Consider the following 20,073-nt stretch of genomic DNA (forward strand, 5'->3'; position numbering starts at 1 on the left):
CAAGCCTTTTCAGGGATGGGTAACAGGATTAGCTATCCACTGGGCATGGCGCCACATGCCTGGAATCCCAGCTCCTGGGGAAACTGATGTAGTTTCAGGCCAGTGTGGACAACTTAGCAAGACTGTCTCAAAATTTTGCAAAAGGTAAGGGGAGGGATGAGGATAAAAGTCAGTGGTGGAACACTTCCCTCACATGCACAAGGTCCTCGGTTCAAATGCCAGCACCCCCCCAAAAAAACCGTACTTTTTTTTTTTTTTGAAACAGGGTCTCAATATGTAGTTTGGGTTGACCTTAAACTCACTACACAGCCCATGCCCAAATTTTCCCACATTCTAATGAAGACTAATTACTAGCTGGCAGGGAGGTGAATGCCTATAATCCCAGCACTCAGGAGTATCACCACGAGTTCAAGAACAGCCTGAACTACACAGGGAGACCCTATCTCGAAATAAAAGACTAACATTAAATATTCATTATATATACATTTATATGCAGAAAGTAACTTAAACATAATGATCCTAAAATTTTTAAAGAAAAGGCTGTTCTGTGGGCCGGGGATTTAGAGCAAGTTTCTGTCATCTGCCTCACAAGCACAAGGTCCCAATTTGGATCCCCAGTACCAAAAAAAAAAAAAGACGCTGTTCTGTAAAAATCAGTTATAAAAACAACAATGAAATCTGATGGTACGGGTAATGTTTAATTTCTCAGGCTGAGAGGAGTTTGTGGTGGTCTTATTGTTAGGCATATGCACACTTAACTCCTGGGGGTCTTGCCAAAATGTAGGTTCTCATATCCATGCACACCCACCTACACTTATGTAGAAGTTTAAAAATGAAATACATCAGGGCCGACGATTCAGCTCAGTGGTGTCACGCCAGCCTCTCAAGCACAAGGTCCTGAGTTCAATCCCTGATACCACAAAGAAAAGAAAATACATCAAAGTGGAGAAAGGTGATCACATACTGCCAAACTACAGAGGTAGAACCCAACAAGCCTGGGAAAGGAGGCTAAACAACAGGTGCCTCTTTCACCGACCCTGGAAAAGGTTCTCTGGACACAGACACAGGCACCCATGGAGCAGGTGCACCCATGGAGCAGGTGCACTGTGGAAAGCAGTGAGCTGATGTCCAAGGCGATGTCACAAAACTGCAGGCACAGGTTATGGTTTGGGTTCCCAATAGTGACCAAAGGAACGGTGTATTTTTGGCATTTCTCTCATAAGCAGTTATAGTTTATAAGCTACAGTTCCTAAATCTATTGGCAAGTATGATTCAAGAGCAACCTCTGAGTGAAGGGATTTTGACAAGTTCCTGAGCTTACGAAGCAGAGGGTGAGCTCACCAAGGCAGCCGGGCCACAGATTAGCGCTGTGCTGCCAAGCCTGACTTTCAGCTCTAGGCCACAGTGGTGCTCAAGTGTGGCCCCGTGCCCCTAGGACCTCTTCGGGGGCCCAATAATAACAACACAAGACACTGCCTTTCAACTGCATCTGAACTGTGGCCCACAAGCAGCAGTGGATGAAGAACTGGTGCTCTTCAAGGTGATGGAACCAAGCCATCCTACCTGTGTCTGTATTTGGGGCAGACCATGCCAGCAGGGGTAGAAAACATGCTTTCACCCAATGTGAGGAAACACTTGATAGAGGAAGGAGAAAAATATTAACCTTGAAGACAGATCTTTCCAGCGGTCTGTGTGATAAAGGAGAAGGCACACATGCAGTGGTTCTGGCGTGCACCACTGCACGACAGCTGTCCCACAGAAAAGCACTGTGTTACTGGACACAAGCCCGGCCACATTTTCCTGGAACACATCTGCCACCTCAAAGGACGACTGGCACAGTGGGTTGCTCTTCCTCGGCACTGGGTATTCCATAGCATTTCCTTTACTGTGAACTACTGTCTGTCATCCGCACCCAAATCTCCTGGGGGTCTTGTCAAACTCTCACTTAAGAAAGACGACTATTTGTTGACAATGATAAAATTTAAACTTGAGAGAAAGTCATAATTTTGAAAAAATACATGCACTGTAAATCTGCCAGCTTCCTAATACTAAGAAGCTTTGTGATGAAGACCAATGGCACACACAAATTCATATTGTATAACGAAGGTCTCAGAACTCAACCAGTAATACCTGACATTACAAGATGGCAAATGGACCAAAGACTCAAAGCACAAATCAGATCAATGGAGTTTTAAAGAAAAATTCATTTCCTATCTTTTCAGAATTCATCTTTAAGAAACTAAAATCTATCAATCTTGTAGTAGTACCAAACCAAAAACTCCATTAATTAACAGAAATGCTTTTCCCCGCCACAGTACTGAGGATTCAGCTGAGGGGCTTGAACTGAGCCACTTTGCCACAACAGTTATGTTTAAAAACAAGGTCTCGTTGGGTTAGAGTTCAGTCTTAACTGGGGCATTTTTTTTTTAAACTTGCATGTTCTATGGTTAACTATCAAAGAATGTTCCTAGTTATTCCAGCTTTCCCAGCACTCATTATTTTTAAGAAGCCTCCACAATCACAAGGTGGCATATTCGAAATGGTTACACAGTGCAACCCAGTGACCTCTGGTTTCTCTGGCTTTGTCAAAACCCCACTGGCTCATTGGATTTCTCACTGTGCTGGGTGTCTTGTCAAACATGGAGCCAGATATAGTTCAAGAAAAGTCAAAGGCCACCGGTCATTTTGCATAAATAAAGTCCCTTACAGCTAACAAAACTGACATGTTTCTAGCCATTCTGGGTACACAAAAATTATACTGGCACCATTTTTAGCTTTGTGCAATATTATAAAGGAAACACCAGCAGAAACACTAGCATGTTGTGCTTGGCTTTACCGATGGCTTTCTCACCATGACATTAATTGGACAGTGTGCATAGTGGATTGTAAAAGCATTTTCTGCAGATTTACAAGAAACAGGCTCAATTAACATTCTAAAGTATTAAAAGTACAAAGAAAACACTAAGCAAGCATTTACAGCAATACTAGGACATCTACAATAACTGTTTTGACTGTTGCCTTTTGCTCATTAGCACAAATTTTCTACATTGTAATTATTGCTTTTTATTTCTTGTTTTTTACACTCATGACCTCAGAGTTAAGTACTTGTACACCAAGTATCGCAATCACCTTTCTCTTATTGTACATGCAATATAATAACATACAGTTTTGGTGCTTAACAATATTCCTTTTGTTCTTTAATAAAGGATATTTATTTGAAAAAATAAAAATGAAAACAAGGTCTCACTAAAATGCCCAGGCAGGGCTTGAACTTGGGTTCCTCCTGCCTCAGCCTCCCAGTTCTGGGAGTACAGGCAGGTACTACCACTCCAAGCTTGAAAATGCTCTTAAGATACGCTTTTCCTTTCCTACACATCTGTGTGAGGCCAATTATCACTACAGATTAAATGCAAAAGGGCTGGGAATTTAGCTCAGTGGTTCCGCCCGCCTGCCTTGCAAGCTCAAGGTCCTGAGTTCGATTCCCAGTACCAAAAAAAAGATTAAATGCAAAAGCAGATAGAACAATCAAGTTACCTCCTCTTAAGCCAATTATTAAACAAATTACAAAAAACAATGCCATTTTCTCACTGGTTTTTATTTAGAAGTTATTGTCCATTAAAAACTTACATCACGGGTTAAGTATTTCTAGTGAGTTAATATTTTTACATATTGTCAGTTTTACTTCCTAATATGGTAAATATCAATACACATGAACTACATAAAAAGCTCTTTGGAGACTTAATTTTTAAGACTATAAAAGTTTCATGAAAAAAATATTTCCACACTACACTATATTAATTTTTTCTTTACTTATGGAGTCACAGTGGTCTAAAACCCTCATTTTATAAAGGCTTCCACAAGCATGTTCCTTCCAGTTTATTTCTGGGGTGGGGTATAGTGGAGATTGAACCCATGGCCTTCCCACTGAGCTACCTCCCAAGCCCTTTTTATTTTTTACATGGAAACTAAATTGCCCAGGAGGGGCTCAAACTTGTAATCCTCCTGCCTCAGCCTCTGTCAGCGGTGGATTATGGGTGCAAACCACTGGCTCCAGCTTCTAGTTGAGCTATTTTAAGAGTTGGCTGCCAAGTGAACAAGTTCAGTATTTACTGTTTTCATTACTGTTGTTTGAGGATTCCGCTAGGGGCTGAAAAAATGGAAGCCTGAACCTACAATCTACGGGACGACCACATGTATACACCCAGAGCAACAAGAGCCCCACCAGGCACTAATGCTGCAAACTCAGACTCACAACAGGCCTGGCAGTGGGCAGACTCACTGGTGCTCACCACCTGCAGCAGCAGCATCACTGGGAGCTTGTTAGAGACACAAGCCCTGAGCCTATGGAGAAAAAAGGTGGGGTGAGCCAGGCTCTCCACACTTTAACAAGCCCCTCAGGTGCTACTGATGCTAGTTATTATTTGAGAACCATTGCTAAATTATTGATCAAAAAGTAATTTGAGGGCCAGGGATGTAGCTCAGTGGTGCCGCTGCTTGCTTTACACCCACAAGGACTGAAGTTTGATCCCCCTGGTACCAAAAAAAAGAAACGAAAAAGTAATTTGAGGTTCAGTTTCTCAATTACATGCTCCTGAGTCACCCACAGGACACTCCCCAGATACTTCTGGGTACCGTGGAGCTCCCTCTCTCAAGCGCTTGTTTCCGGGGTTCCCTCTGCTTCCAATGCCCTTTCCACATGCAGTGGGCTTCCCCTTACCCAAGGCTACGTGCAACGAAAACGTGTTCACCTATTTCCCACAGCACCGAGTCTGTATGTTTTTCACAGTGCCTGGCACACAGCCTTCTGTGGGTGGTCTGTAGAGCCCACAAAGTATAAATCCCTTGAAAGAAACTATTTTAACCACCTTTATAGTTCCCACATTGCTTTATAAACAATGCTCACTAAATAAAATTGAATAGTCTCAGCCAAGCCAGCTCGGGTGCATTCGGTATTTAAAATATATTTTAAAAATAAAGTAAAATACATATAAACTTGTTGTCCAATACAGGTAACACAAAAATATAATATAGATCTAAGCACAAGGAATTTACAAAGCAGTTGGAGAGACAAGACCCACATCTAAGAAAAATAACTAAGAATACAATGAAATTTGTAAAGAATAATGAACCTCATGAGGGTCCTAACATGTCCTGGGAGATGGAAGCACAGAGTGGACTGGGGTAGAAAGAAAAGGCTCCTGAGCAAGGCAGACCTTGAGCAAGGGCTGAAAAGGAAGTAGAACCACTGGACAGATGCTGAGTCAGGCTTCTAAAAGACAGAAGCCAGGGCTGGGGATGTAGCTCAGTGGTGCCGCCATCTGCCTCGTAAGTGCAAGGACCTGAGTTCGATCCTCAAACCCCCACCCCAAAAGAAAGGCAGAAGCTGGGTGTGGGTGCATGCCAATAATCCCAGCACCTGGGGGGCTGAGGCAGGAGGATCTTGAGCTCAAGGCCAGCCTGGGCTAGTTAGACCGGTGTCTCAAAAAGCAAAACAAAACAAAACAAAAGGTGTGCTGTTTTTAAACAACTTTAAATTCTTCCCAAATTTAAAATTCAGGCAGGCCAGGTGTGGTGGCGCATGCCTGTAATCCCAGCACTCAGGAGGCTGAGGCAGGAGGATTGCTGTGAGTTCGAGACCAGCCTGGGCTACACAGTGAGATCCAGGTCAGTCTCAACTACATAGTGAGACCCTGTCTCAAAATAAATAAATAAATAAATATGATAAAATAAAATTCCGGCAGGTGTGGTGGCACATGGCACTTGCCTGTAATCTTAACACTCAGGAAGCTGGGGCAGGAGGGTCACAAGTTCAAGGCAAGCCTGGACTGCACCCTGAGATCTTTTCTCAAAAAACAAGTTAAAAAGAAAGTGGAAGGAATGATGGGGCAGCCAGGTGTGGTGTTGCACGCCTGTAATCCCAGCACTCAGGAGGCTGAGGCAGGAGGATCACTGTGAGTTCAAGACCAGCCTGGGTTACACAGTGAGTTCCTGGTCAGTAGTGAGACCCTGTCTCAAAAAAACAAACAAAACAAGAATGATGGTCAAATGTGTTCAAAGTGTGGGAAGGTGTTTTGGGGCAGGTGACAGTGTTTCTTTCTTTTTGTGATACATTTTTAATTTAAACATTTGCCATATATTGTAATCACCCCTTGAATAACAAAGTATCTCAACATAAAATATGATCATACCATATTTTATATATACGGTTATAATATATTATTAATTTATACCATATGTTCTTATGATAATGGTTAAATTTCAAAAGTCTGTTACAATGAAGAGGGATCCTGGCAATGTTTGACTTCTTTACATGGTATTTACATGATTGTGTTGGCTTTGCATTCCTCATAAAACTGTATACTTATATGGATTTATATACATTATGTTTCTTTTAAAGTTTTTAAAATAAGAAAAAAGTAAGTTAACAAATCTTTAACTCCTCACTCACATTCAAGTGTATAGTGGCCACAGTATGACACAGGAGCATCTCTGCTATGACAAAAAGTTCTACTGGACATGACTATGCCAAAACCTCCTCTTTCCAGGGGTGCTCTCCTAGGTATTTCAATAATAATGCTCTGGCCAAATGTTTTGTTTTTGTTTTATGGTAATGGGGACTGAACCAAAGGATACCCTACCCCTTAACTACATCTGCAGCAATTCTTTATTTTGAGGCCAGGCGTGGTGGCGCACGCCTGTAATCCCAGCACTGGGGAAGCTAGGCCGGAGGATCCCTGGAGTTCAAAGCCAGCCTGGCCTCTGTAGGGAAACTATCTTGAAAAAGCAGAAGGGGGTGGGAGGTGAGAACTGCAAACCAGCCTGGAACCTCAGTGACCTTAGGCAAACCACCTGTCCTCTACCACATCAGTGTACTCACTAGTGGAAGCATCACCTTGCAAGCCACATACCTTGTTTATAAACAGGTCCAGAAAACAGACTTGGGTGCCCTCCACACACAGGCCCAGCCCAGGGACATGGGGTGAAAACACAGACCCAGAACTGTCTAGGAAGTGGCTCCACCCTCCCCCCGACTTTGGAGTGGGAGATCCTGGACTGACACCACCAGGAAACAGCCCCATCTGGGTATCCTTTGAGACAGGGTCTTGCCACACTGCCCAGGTAGGACATGAACTTGTGACCCTCTTGCCTCAGCCTCCCAAGTCCTAGGATTACAGGCATAAGCTACCAAAATTGGCTGGCCAAAATGTTTTTTAATTCCTCTTTTAGAAGTAACTTCATAGTTGTTTTTTTAAAGGGGACTACCAGGGGTTGAACTCAGGACCTTGCACTTGTAAGGCACGCATGATGCCACTGAGTTAAGTCCCAACCCCAGAAATAGTTTTAAAATAGTATTTTAGCAAGGAATGGTGGTGCACACCTGTAATCCTAGCACTTGAGAGGCTGAGGCAGAAGGATCACTGCAAGTTTGAGGCCAACCTGAGCTACCTAGTTAGAGTTCAAGCCTGGCCTGAACTACATAGCGAGACCCTGTTTAAAAAAAAAAAAAAAAAAAAAAAAGAACAATAAATGGGCTGGTGATGTATCTGAGTGGTGCCACGACTGCCTGGCAAGCCTGCCTGAGTTCAATCTCTGGTACTGGGGGGAAAAAAAGGTAAATAAATTTAAAATATTTTTCTTTTTCTTTTTTAAATGGGACTTTATCATACTGGTGACCCAAGATAGTAGTGACCAGCTCAATCTTTCAATGTTTTTAACTGGATGTGGCTCTAAAACAGTTTCTAAAAATCTGAGCAAAATACCAGTACCTCAAAAATATAAGAATATGCAAAAATGTATCCAAGGCTCAGCTCACAGGTTAATTCCAAGAGTTCCAAAATTTTTCACTATAGTAAGTGAACATTTTGCAAAATGAAAAATTAATGAGAATGTGTAAGAATTTTAATTTTTATTGTTGTTGAGACAGAATCTCGCTATGTAGTCCACACTGGCCTGGCCTTGAACTCACTACACAGCCCAGGCTGGCACAAACTCAAAATCCTCCTACCTCGGCCTCCTGAGTGCTGGGATAACAGGTGTGCGCCACCACACCTAGCTATTAAATGTATTTTTAAAATGCACATTGCTTCATAATCTCACCTTTCAAGCAATACTGCCACACATGCCTATACAAATAACCCCAGAGTCTTGTATTTACACCACTGACTGTCATAATTATAGTTATCTTTTTAAGCCAGTAACTATTTGTAAAATGTTTATCTTTAGGGCTCAGGATATAGCTCAACAATAGAGTACTTGCCTAGCACATGTGAGGTCCTGAGTTCCATCCTAGCAGTGAGAAAAAAAATTATCTTAAGGTTAACTCTGAACAATTAAAAAGTTACATTTTGGTTTTACTGTCTCAAATAAAAAAAGTAGGGAGCAGGCACCAACTCACACCAGGGAACAGGGCTCCAAGACAGGTTGCTTATCTGTGCAATCCCTCTTCTTTCTCCTGAAAAAGATTTATACTTCCTCCCCAAACAGGAAGCTTAGTTGTTAAACACTAGAGGAGCAGTTTGTTGGGTTGTGTTTTTGCTTTTTTCTGTGACCTGCAGGTTTATTTTATGAGACAAAACCAAGTCCAAAAAAAGCAAAAATTTTCAGCTGAATTAATATCACAATTTTGTGATTTAATTCATAACTAATATAAATAACAAAGGTAAAGGGGCAAGATACTTATTTCAGAGAAGAAATAACAACAAAAGACCTAACCTCTTGGAAATGTAAAGAAGAAAAAGAAAAAGTGTTTCATTTTTTTTGCTTATTTGTTATTGTTGTTCTGTGACAGGATCTTGCTCTGTAGTCCAGGCTGACCTCAAACTCCCAGCAATCCTCCTGCTTTAGCCTATGGAGCAGCCGGATTATAAGCATGCACCACGACACCCAGGTGAAAACATTTCTTATAGTAGAAAAGAGAGGGTTAGTTATCAGAACTTTGAAGGGAAAATGAAAATACAGAATAAAATTCAGAGATAAAGTTAGTGCTACCCAACACTTCTTACAAAGAACAAGGATCAGGTGCTAGTCCCGTGGCCCTAGGGAAGCACGATTCCAAGCACCCTGGCCTTGCTCCTCCCTGCTCACATTCAGTGCCACAGAACCAGCTCATAACCTCCCCTCCCTTCTACTAAAGGGGTCCCACAGCACAGCGGGGAATCCGAAAGCCGAAGAGTCCGTTCTTTTCTACTCACATAAGGGTACGTGCTGACACCACAAAAATGTTTTTAACAATAAAAACTGATCTGAAGCCAGGCATGGATGGTGACTCATGCCTGTAATCCTAGTGCCCCAGAGGCTGAGACAGGACTGCTGTGAGTTCGAGGCCAGACTGAGCTACATACACAGTGAGTTCAAGGCCATTCTGGAGTACAGAGACCCTATCCAAAAAACAACAAGAATTAATCTAAGCCAGGAGATTTAGCTCAGCGGTGCTGTCAGAGCCTCAAAAGCTCAGGGTCCTGAGTTCAATCCCCAGTTAAAAAAAAAAAATCTAAACCACTTAAATAGTATCTCCTGGTCAAAAATTCACTTCAGAGAGGCCAGGGATTTAGCTCAGTGGTTCCACTGCCTACCTCAGAAGCACAAGGACCTGAGTTCGATCCCCAGTACCAAAAAAAAAAAACCAAAAAACATCCAAAATGACAATTTCAGGTTTTTACATTCTATGTGTACAGCTTAGGAATTTTTTTTTTTTGTGGGGGAGAGATTAAACCCTGGGCTTCACACTGAGCTACATCCCCAGCCCCTTTTTATTTTTATTCTGAGACAAATTCTCACTAAATTGCCCAAGTTGGCCTCAAATTTGAGAACCTTCTGGCTCAGTCTCCTAAGTAGTGGGATTACAGGTGGATGCAACCATTCTTGGCCCCAATACCTTTTCTCCCAACTCCAACTAAAAGACACAAAAAGGAAAACAACACTAATTAAAAAAAAAAAAGCCTCAACTGTGATACACCTGTATTTAGGTCTTGGGTCATAAACAATTTATACTACTGATAACCAAATCTAATAATTAAAATAACTATTTCCTAGCACAGCAAATACATTTTCATAGAAAATGTATTTGCAGGAAAAACTGATAGCAAATAAAGTACTGACTACCCACACATCCACTAACACAGTAAAAATGTTTTCTGCTCAACTACTGAATTTCTGTTGGTTGGTTTGCTTTTTGAGGCAGGGTCTTGCTATGTAGTTCAGGTTGGCCTCAAACTCACAGCAATCCTCTGGTTCAGCCTCCTGAGTGTTGGGATTAAAGGTACACACCATCATGCTTGGCTGAGTATCTGCTTTTAAATGTCTTGCCTGAGGATAGCACAGTGATTTTATCATTATATAACCGCTTTCAGTAAGACACAAGGGTTGGACCTTGAAGTCTTTACATATTATCCAAGGAAGCAGGACTCTAGCGATATGAGATGAACTGGTACCTCATGATGTCTGTGGAATTGGGCCAGGGCTCAGCTCACATCCTGCGAGACACTGGGCAACATACTGAGCCTCCTGGCCGTGAGGTCACACCATGCCAACGACCTCACAAACAGGAGTTCTGGCTGTGTTCTGCTTCCGAGCTGCAGAGAGCAAGCAGCAGGCTGGGGACGCAGCTTAGTGTCAGAGGGCTCACCTGGCATGAAAATCCCAGAACAAGGAACCAATCAACAGAAATGAGAAGGTCTCTGTATTCCAGCTCCTGGAGCTGACAACTCAAGGAATACAACTTCTCCTAAAACAGCATCTTCCCATCTGATGTCAGCAGCAGAAGCAATGCAGGTGAGCAGAGAAAAGCACACACACCTAAGAGTCAGCTCAACAGGCATAAGGTACACACACAGACCTCAAATTTGCAATCTGTTACTTTGGTTCAGCTTGACGTCCCCCTGCCCTTTCTGGAAAATCAGGCTGTATGGAAGAATTCTAAAAACTGAGTAGGAAATAAACCATAATATAAAATGTTTCCCTTGCCTTGCTGTTTCTAACATATTGCTAAGACCACCGGCCCCAACATTTATTTATGTACTAAGAGAAGTGAGAATTAAGATGTGTAAGTAAGAAATTCATACTGAAGCCAGGGCTGGTGGCAAATGCCTGTAATCCCACCACTCTGGGAGGCTGAGGCAGGAGGATAGCAAATTCAAGCCCAACCCAGGCAGTTAGTGACTTGCTGAGACTCGATCTCAAAGTTTAAAAGAAAATGTAAAGAGCTGTGGATAAAGCTTAGTGCAAAGGCCCTGGGTTCAATCCCTGGTACAAAAAAAGAAAGAAAAAATTCATACTGAAAATGCCAAAAGCATAAGGACTCACCACAGTTCTAGAACAGTGCCTCTCTGCTAAGAACGGGTAAAAGGGGCCAACTGCTTGTTGTTTTACCGGCATGAATACTAGAGTTTAGCAAGTACAGAATGTTGAAATTTTACTGTTATTTCTAAGTGGTTAAAATTCTTAAGCAGAAAAGTACTAATGAGTAATTATAACTGTCTCCAGGGGATAGGATTATTGGTGACTTTTATATCTACTTCGTATTTCCTCATTTTTATTTAATAAATAAAATTAAGAAATTAATAAGCAGGACGGAAAAATCCACTTATTCCTGAGCTACAGTACAGTGGCTTCAACAGAGAGAGGCAGCAAAGAGACTGCTGCACTACTTTCTGTCCAGGATGTGACTATCGCATGATAAAGCAGCAGCAGTGGGAACCAGGGAGAGACTGCTGTCACCAAGCCTATTCCTTTCCTTCCTCCCAGCACCTTCGGCAAAGTGTCCAAACATGCGACTATGTTCACCAGCAACGGGAGAGAAGCCTATGAGCAGGACCGCTGCTCAGCTTCGCCTTCCTGCACCCCCAGCTCTGTCCTCTCAGCAGCTCCCAGTACCCCAAACGCGAGCACTGAGGACGGTGCAGTCGCAGGATGTAGCCCTGAGTCACCTCTCCTGCTCTCCTCATCAGAAAATACTTACCCTGGATTTTTCCAGAACTGAAAATAAACTTGTATCAGTTTAGATACCAAAATTAGTGGGGCTAATGGTTACAAGGCTAGCTTATCTGATGCAGCTGCAAAGAGATTAGAACTTGGCTTAGAGCTTTGGAATCATCTTGGCTAAGTAAAATGCTAAAAGAAATCAATTGTAATGACAAGGTTGCTGTGGAAAACAATATAGTGGTACCTCAAAGATTAAAAATAGAAAATGAGTGTGGTGGTACACATCTATAATCCCAGCACAGCACTTAGGAGGCTGATGTAGGAGTATCACTGTGAGTTCAAGGCCAGCCTGAAATACAAAGGGAATTCCTGTCTTTAAAAAAAGGTAAAGGGCCAGGGATTTAGCTCAGTAGCCCTGTGCCTGCCTTGCAAGCACAAGGTCCTGAGTTTGATCCCTGGTACCAAAAAATAAATATTAGGATTACTATATGAAGCTGCACATGACGGTGCATGCCTGTCACCCCAGCACTCAGGAGGCTGAGGCAAGAGGATTGCTGCAAGGCCAGCATGAGCTACATAGTGAGACCCTGTCTAAAAAAAAAAAAAAAAAATTACTATATCCTGCAATTCCATTTCTGAGCATATATTCAAACAAATTAAAGAATTGAAGACCCTATCTTCATGTAAATTCGTGTTCCTAGAAGTATTTTTCACAATAGCCAAAAGGTTGAAAAAAATCTAAGGGTCCATCAACATATGAATGGATAAGCACAATGTGATCCCTGACACACAAAAAAATGTTTTAGGGCCGTGGATTTAGCTCAGTGGCACTGTGCCTGTTTCACAAGCACAAGGTTGAGTTTGATCCCCAGTACCAAAACGAGCTTAAATTTACAGAATCACTGGGCGTGGTAGTGTATGCCTATAATCTGAGCACTCAGGACGCTGTGGCAGGAGGACTGCCGTGAATTCAAGGCCAGCCTGGGCTACATAGTTAGTTCAGGACAGCCAGAACTACACAGCAAGACCATGTCTCAAAAAAAAACAAACAAACAAAAACCAACAAAGGGCCGTGGATTTAGCTCAGCGACACTGCGCCTGCCTTGCAAGCAAGAGGTCCTGAGTTCGATCCCTGGTACCAGAAAGAAAAAAGAAAAAAATTCACAGAACCAAGAATTTCCTTAAAACAAGCAGTTCCCCAAAATACATATGGTATAAATTATGGTCAAATAATAATTTTTTTTGACTTTTTGAGGTTTCTTTTTCTTAATCTTATTCCTGAACCTCCTAGAATGTCATAATTACAGGCATGAGTACCACGGCACCCAGCTTATTTTTTATTTTTTTACACAGGGTCTCCCTGTGTCACTAAGTCACCCAGGCTGAGCTCAAATCTTACTCAATTTGTTAAACACCCCCCTTATTTTTAAAATGTCATGGCTCAAAAAAAACTAAATAAAAGAATGTAAGAAATGAAAGCTAGACTGGAAAATTAGACAGTAGGATTCTGTCCCAGCTTGATGATCTTGAACAAATGATTTAACCCCTTCCCAGATCTGAGGGTATAAATCAATTAAGATCAGCTTCTGACTCTATTTGCTGTTCTACTAAGTGTTCAGATTTCAAATCCAAACTCCACAAGTAAAAAGCAAAGGATTCAAAAGTGAAAGGAAAGTGACTGTGGCTCTCACCTCGCCACAGTACAAGCACTCCACCACACAGGAAGGAACACGTACATGATACAAGCAGCTTCTAAAGACTCCTGGCACTGCACTGCCCCAGGCCAATCACCTCCATGCATTAGCCCAGACACCCCCCCCACCCCTTCTGAGAGTCTCCAGTGTAGCCCAGGCTGGCCTTAAACTTACTATGATCCTCCTGCTTTATAGTTAGTTCAGTTCTCCTCGTAGGCAGAATAAAAACAATCCTTTATTTATTACTAAATCTGGAAATTCTGGTGGGAGGCAAAGCAGAGATGAAGAATTTGCAATGAATTTAACCCGCCAGAAGAGGGAGTTTAACACGGAGCTTCCAGAAATTGGCAAAGGGAGCACAGACAGATTTACCTGGAAACAGTTGTCCGGAGACCTCCGAGCGCTTCTATTCTAAAACATGACCCGTACATGAACTTGGCAACAAAGAAAAGGGGAAGAAGTTCTGAGGACAAAAGAGGAGTTTGAGAGAAAGATGCTCCTGATTTTCAAGTCAACCATGACAGAAAAATTAAACAGCTGTGTTCTAGTATCTTCCTCCTGGGATTAGGAGGTTCGGTCACAGTTTAATCCTGTCCCCTGAAGTCACGGTTATGTAAGTGTCAGTTGCATTCTGTGTCACTTATTGTCCCGCAACCCCAACAGAGCTCACACAGTGTAACCTGAGCTGTTTGGCGTCAGTCACCAAAAACACTTACACAACACTGGGGAGCTTCCCAAACTGACTGGTCCTCCAATAAAACACAAGTTATTCATTTGCTTTCTTCATTGTTTTATTCATGTTTGTATTTCTATAAATACAAACAAGACTGGAAAAGACAAACCAAAGAAAGTCAAGTATTTCAACCTTGTGGCAGACCAGCAAAACCCCATCAAGCCTAGGCCTGCTTGGGTTAAGCACCTCACCTACACGAACAGAGCTGAGGTACTTGGATGGGAAAGACAGAGGCAGGCCTGTCTCCCACACAGGGCTGTTCACATGCCTAGGTCCCATCCTCCGCTGCCTCGTGCAGCAGATTGCCACACAGAGAGAAGCCCACAGCTGCAGTCTTTTCTGACTACCCTTTCTGCCCTATCTGATCTTCTCTGTACTCCTAGGACTGCCAGCTGAATGCCGGATCGTAAGCTCGGTCACTAAGCTCCTCCGCACGGCCAGGGGTGAAATTTGACTGGCTGTGGCATCCAAAGGACCTACAAGAGTATTTAGTCCACAAAGGCTCAAAAAAGTTCTGACCTGGCTCAACACTGAAACAGGAACCCAACAAGCAATGCAGGATGCTGTGATTTTTCAACAGAAGAATCAAGTAACTGTACCTTACCCCCAGCACCTGGTGGTGACAGCCACAGTGGAGGGTTTCTGAACCCTGGAGCCCTTGGTACAAAGTAGGCCAGTGAAGCTTAGAAGCCAACTGCTGAATTACTACCTCCACTGAGTGGTATTTAAGAGCTGTAATGAGTGAGACTCAAGTTAGATAATTACATTTGCTGACACTGCTCTACTTTCTAAAGTGCACTGTCCAACAGAAACAAAACGCAAGGCAAATGAGTAATTGTGAATCTTTTCTTTAAAATTATGAATCTTGGGCCCGGGATCTAGCTCAGTGGCACCACACTTGCCTCACAAATCCAAGGTCCTGAGTTCGATGCCCGGTACCCAAAAACAAATTTGTGAATCTTCTAGTAACCACACTTTTAAAAATTAAAAACAAACAAGCCAAATAAATTTAATAATACTTAGCCCAATATATCAAAAGGTCGTTTCAAAATGTAATTAATATAGGGGCCAGGGATTTAGCTCAGTGGTTCTGCTGCCTGCCTTCCAAGTGCAAGGACCCAAGTTCAATCCCTGGTATCAAAACAAAAAGTATCAAAATGTAATTAATATAAAATTAATATCTTACAATCTTTTTTCTCATACTAGGTCTTTAAAATGTGCACTTCTAGAAAGTACACATATACAACATCTCAATTTGGACTTGCGACATTCATATGCTCAAAAGATTTATGAGAACCAGGTGCAGGGGCACATGCCTATGGTGCCAGCTACTCAAGAGGCTGAGGCAGGAGGATCACTTGAGCCCAGGAGTTCAGGGACAGCCTGGGAAATATGTCAAGACTCAAGTCTCAAAATAAATAAAGAACAAAAAAAACAAAACAAAACAAAAAAAAACCCAAGACTCGTGTAGCTTATGGCTACTGAATATAACAGCAAAGGCCTAGAATACACATTTCATACAAAAAATAAAGTAGCTCCCCTCTTGATATCAATAATATCCCTACCAATAAAATACCTCAGGTGCCCCTGGGCATGTGACATATGTCTTTCGTACTCCATTACAACATATATGTGAGGGAAAGGGCAGAGAAATGTAAAACTCTTGAATATAAAACCATGAATAATTTAATTGTTCTTAAGATAAAAAAATAGCACTTACAGGAAGAGAAATGTCAAAATCTCTGTGTGATGCATACTGTACAAGGAAGCCCTGCAGGTAGCACAAGTCCCAGCCCAGGAAAACTCATAGCTCATCGCTCAGTCTAAAAACACACCCACTCAGAACTCAAAGCAAAGACAGACAGTCGTGGATGAAACACGAAAAATTCAATAAGTACATCTCAAAATACAGGAAGGAACCTGAGATTTAGCAGCTGGCAGATTTAAGGCCGATTTAGCAGGAGGCAGCATTTCAAATACAAAGAAGAGTGCCCGTTATTCTACAGGAGCAGCATCATGCTTAGCTTTTGCTGCTTGTCTGCTTGCAGGAAACTATGCAAAGCAAGGGGTGGTGTGGAAAAGACGGGCTTTGGGGCTGCTAGGGAAACTGTGAAAAGAAAGGTGAAGGATGTGACTGCAGTGTCACTTATTTGTGTCTTACTCTAGCATGCTGCCTTGGACTTAGAAAAACTGGTTATAATTTCAAAGGTAAGATAAAGGGAAGATAAGTAGGTATTAACTGTTTTACTGTCCTAAGTTTTAACATCAGGAAACTTGTCAGACTTCTTAATGGAGATAGAGAATGCTTCTTGTGCATACCTGAGTGGCCAAATGACAGGATAATACCTGTGATCGATCAGTGTTTGCCTCCACAACAATCCAGTGATCTAAAGGGCAAAACAACGGGGCCTGGAAGGAGGAGTGTCTACTCCTAGAGAGACACCTGGAAAGGGTACAAGTGCTCAGTTAACTCAAGCAGATGCTGGGTAACATAAAGTCATCCCAGATCTGGGGGTGCTGACAGCCCAGCACTCGGGGAGGCTGAAGCAGCAGGATTGCGAGTTTGAGTGTTACTTGGGCAACTTAGCAAGACCTGTCTCAAAATTTAAAAATTAAATGGGCTGGGGATGTAACTAAGTACTAAAGCCCTGGGTTCAACCCTTAGTGCCACAGAGTTAGCTCTGCTGTTGAGGAATATGCCTAAAAGGGTAGTGTAATGTCTCCAATTTGTCCAGGAAATGTGGCATCTAAAAAAAATGGTGTTATAATACCATAAATTACAAAGATATAGCACAAAGTCTAAGTTTTACAGAAAAGGAAGCTACCACTCAGAACAAACTAAACACCTCTATACAAAGTAAAACATAAAATTAAGAACATTTCATTATTAAGCTGGGTGTGATGGCACACATCTGTAACCCCAGCATTCGGAAGGCTGAGTCAGGAGGATCACTGTGAGTTCGAGACCAGCCTGGGCTACACAGTGAGTTCCACGTCAGTCTCAACTACATAGTGAGACCCTGTCTCGATAAACTAAAAAAATAAATAAATAAATAAATAAATAAATAAATAATAATAATAATAATAATAATAATATTTTATTATTTAATATCTCCTAGAGAGTATAAAAAGCAACTTCTTAATCTAGCTTGAAAATAACCCCTAAAGACCACCTGGCTAAAGAGACAACTGCCGAGCAATTGAAAGTGGCTTCTGACTCGTTTCTCGAAGCTCATTCAAGTTATTATTTTGTTTGTTTTTTTGGTACCAGGGATTGAACTCGGGACTTTGCACTTGCAAGGCAGGCAGCTGAACCACTGAGCTAAATCCCCAGCCCCAGCCCTCAAGTTATTTTTTTTAACTTGTTTTGATAAACTTATAGTTAATTCCACAAGCTGAAAACAGAGCCAGTATCTGTATAGTGCTAAATTAATGCCAAAAGCATGCCAGGTGTGGTGCTGTATGCCTATAATCCCAGCACTTGGCAGGAGGATTGCCTCTAGGCCAGCCTGTGCTATATAGCAAGTTCAAAGCCAGGCTGAACCAGAGTGAGACCTAATCTGAAAAAAGCAAACAACAACAAAAAATCATATCCCAAAATCATTATATTATATAGACAGCTGAATTAGGTAGAAATATTATAGGCAGTCAGACAGAGCTAGGTCCTCAAGAGGATCAGGACAAAGGTGAAAAACATCACAACTATAGCCAGACATGTCTGTAGGAGACAGGGCCTCAAGAGAAAGACAAGATGACTGGACCTCTATGCTTCCTCAAAGGACAAACGCTGGGCCTAATGAAATCAAGATAGACATCAGCCACCTCAGTGTGTGACCAGGACCTTGGACCCACCATTTTCTAGAAGTCCTTGTTCTTTATATCCACACTTGTTATGTGACTTGTTTCCAACCAGGCCACTTATTGCCTAAGTAACAATACTTGTAACCTTCCCTGGATGATTATGGCTGTGGCCCAGGTTGGACCCACATGGTTTTTACTCCATAAAACTCCCCTGTTGAGTGAGGTCCCCAGCTACCCACTTGGGACCCCTCCTGCCTTTCAGGGCTATCCCATCAATAACTGTCTTCCTCCTCTTAACTGCTGCTGTTCCTAGGATTCATTCTTTGATTTTTAGAGGACACGAGCTCGGTGTATCAGACATCTAACAGGCTGGGAGATAGAATATGTCTTATTTCATCTCCTCTGTCATTTCCTGTATCAATCATAAAGCATGGCACAAAGAGACAAACTGTGTCAACGGAAGGAAAAGGAGACATGGGGAGAGCCAAGGAAAACGATGGCACCACGTGTCCAGACCTGGTTTCGGTTCTACACATCTCCATGTCTGCGACTTCATCTTCAGCAGATTTACTTATTACACCAACTCTACCAACCAGCTGAGAGGAAACTCTCCCGAAACATGGTCCTCACCATCTTCCCTCACAACAAGGGAAGGTGCCACTTAAATTGTGATCAGTGAGCCTTTCCAGGGTGGGTTGCTGAAGAACAGTCCTGCAGTCTATCCTTTTCCCACTCAGACACCAACACTTCTTCAGCCATCTCTAGGCCTGTGTAACCCCACAGAGCATCCTATCACCTCTGCATGGCCCCACTCCAGTCATCACCCTGGATTCATAAGCAAAGCCCTCACTTATCAAAAAATGTTAGCATGATTTCAGGGGGCAGCGCTCTGCATCTTTGTTAGCCTCTGTTACCTTGCAGAACTGGGACCACGAGGTCTAGTATCACTGCTTTTCCTCTGTAATAAGTATGCATGTATATTTCAGATATAATATATAACTTTTTTATAAGGTCAGTCTCAAACAGGTATAATTAACAGATTAAAACAGCAACCTGCCAGGTGTGGGTGGCAGTATAGGCCTATTATCCCATTTCAGGACAGTCTGAACAATTTATAACCCCAAAACCCCAAAAAGAGGCCTAGGAATGTAGCTGGACACTCCCTGGGTTCAATCCCCAGTACTAAAAACAAAAGCCTACTTATCTCTAGTAAAAACAAAGTGCCAAAGATAAAAGATAAGTGGGTAATATAGTCAATGTTTAAAATGTGAAAAGCCTATTCAAACAGTAAAGGACACAACAAAGCCAGTAAGGGTTAGAAAATTAACTGGCTCTTAATTCAAAAGATGTTACAAGGGAATTTTACTTCAAATTTCTAAAAGATAAAAGTCCTTGGGGCTGGGGATTTAGCTCAGTGGCACCACACCTGCCTTGTAAGCACAAGGTCCTGAGTTCAATCCCCCATATCAAAAGAAAAAAAAAAAAAGAAGAAAATAAAGTCCTTACAGAGCAATTATTTATTTGTTTTTGCAGTACTGAGGATTGAACTCAGGGCCTTTGCACTGAGCTGTAGTCCCAACCACCCTTCTTTAAAATAAGGTTTTGTTGGGCTGGGGATTTAGCTCAGCCAATGCCTGACTCACAAGCACAAGGTCCTGAGTTCAACCCACGGTACCAAAAATAAAAAAAAAAAAAAAAAAAAAAAAAAAAGGTCTTGTTGCCAGATGTGGTGGTGCACCTCTGTAATCCCATCACTCAGAAGGCTGAGGCAGGAGGATGGGAGAAGTTGAAGATGAGACTAGGAGAGATGGGGCAGACAGGAAGTTTTAAGGGTGGCAATGGAACTAATTAAATTATGTAGCTATATATGCTGCTCAAAATACTTTAAGGTTTCAATGTGATAAAAGGGGTCAATATCTAAACGGG

General features: G+C 42.2%; 1 protein-coding gene across 9 annotated transcripts in view; it reads right to left on the bottom strand.

The window, feature by feature from the left end:
• Clip1 (CAP-Gly domain containing linker protein 1) overlaps positions 1-20,073 on the bottom strand; it is a 118,915-nt gene that overhangs the window by 88,296 nt on the left and 10,546 nt on the right. For 5 of the 9 annotated variants that reach the window (XM_033762460.1, XM_010604372.2, XM_010604373.2 and 2 more), the window contains exon 1: positions 10,431-10,512. The exons of 1 other annotated variant lie outside the window; for it this stretch is intronic. The gene's annotated coding sequence lies outside the window, so the exon portion shown is untranslated. Of the gene's footprint in view, positions 1-10,430; positions 10,518-13,985; positions 14,244-20,073 lie in introns of those variants that run through there. 3 more of the 9 variants (XM_033762459.1, XM_010604358.2, XM_019204542.2) reach the window with 3 other exon arrangements.

This window comes from Fukomys damarensis, unplaced genomic scaffold (genome assembly GCF_012274545.1).
Source record: "Fukomys damarensis isolate Sample0158 unplaced genomic scaffold, DMR_v1.0_HiC HiC_scaffold_12, whole genome shotgun sequence".
In the NCBI taxonomy this organism is placed as follows: Eukaryota; Metazoa; Chordata; class Mammalia; order Rodentia; family Bathyergidae; genus Fukomys; species Fukomys damarensis.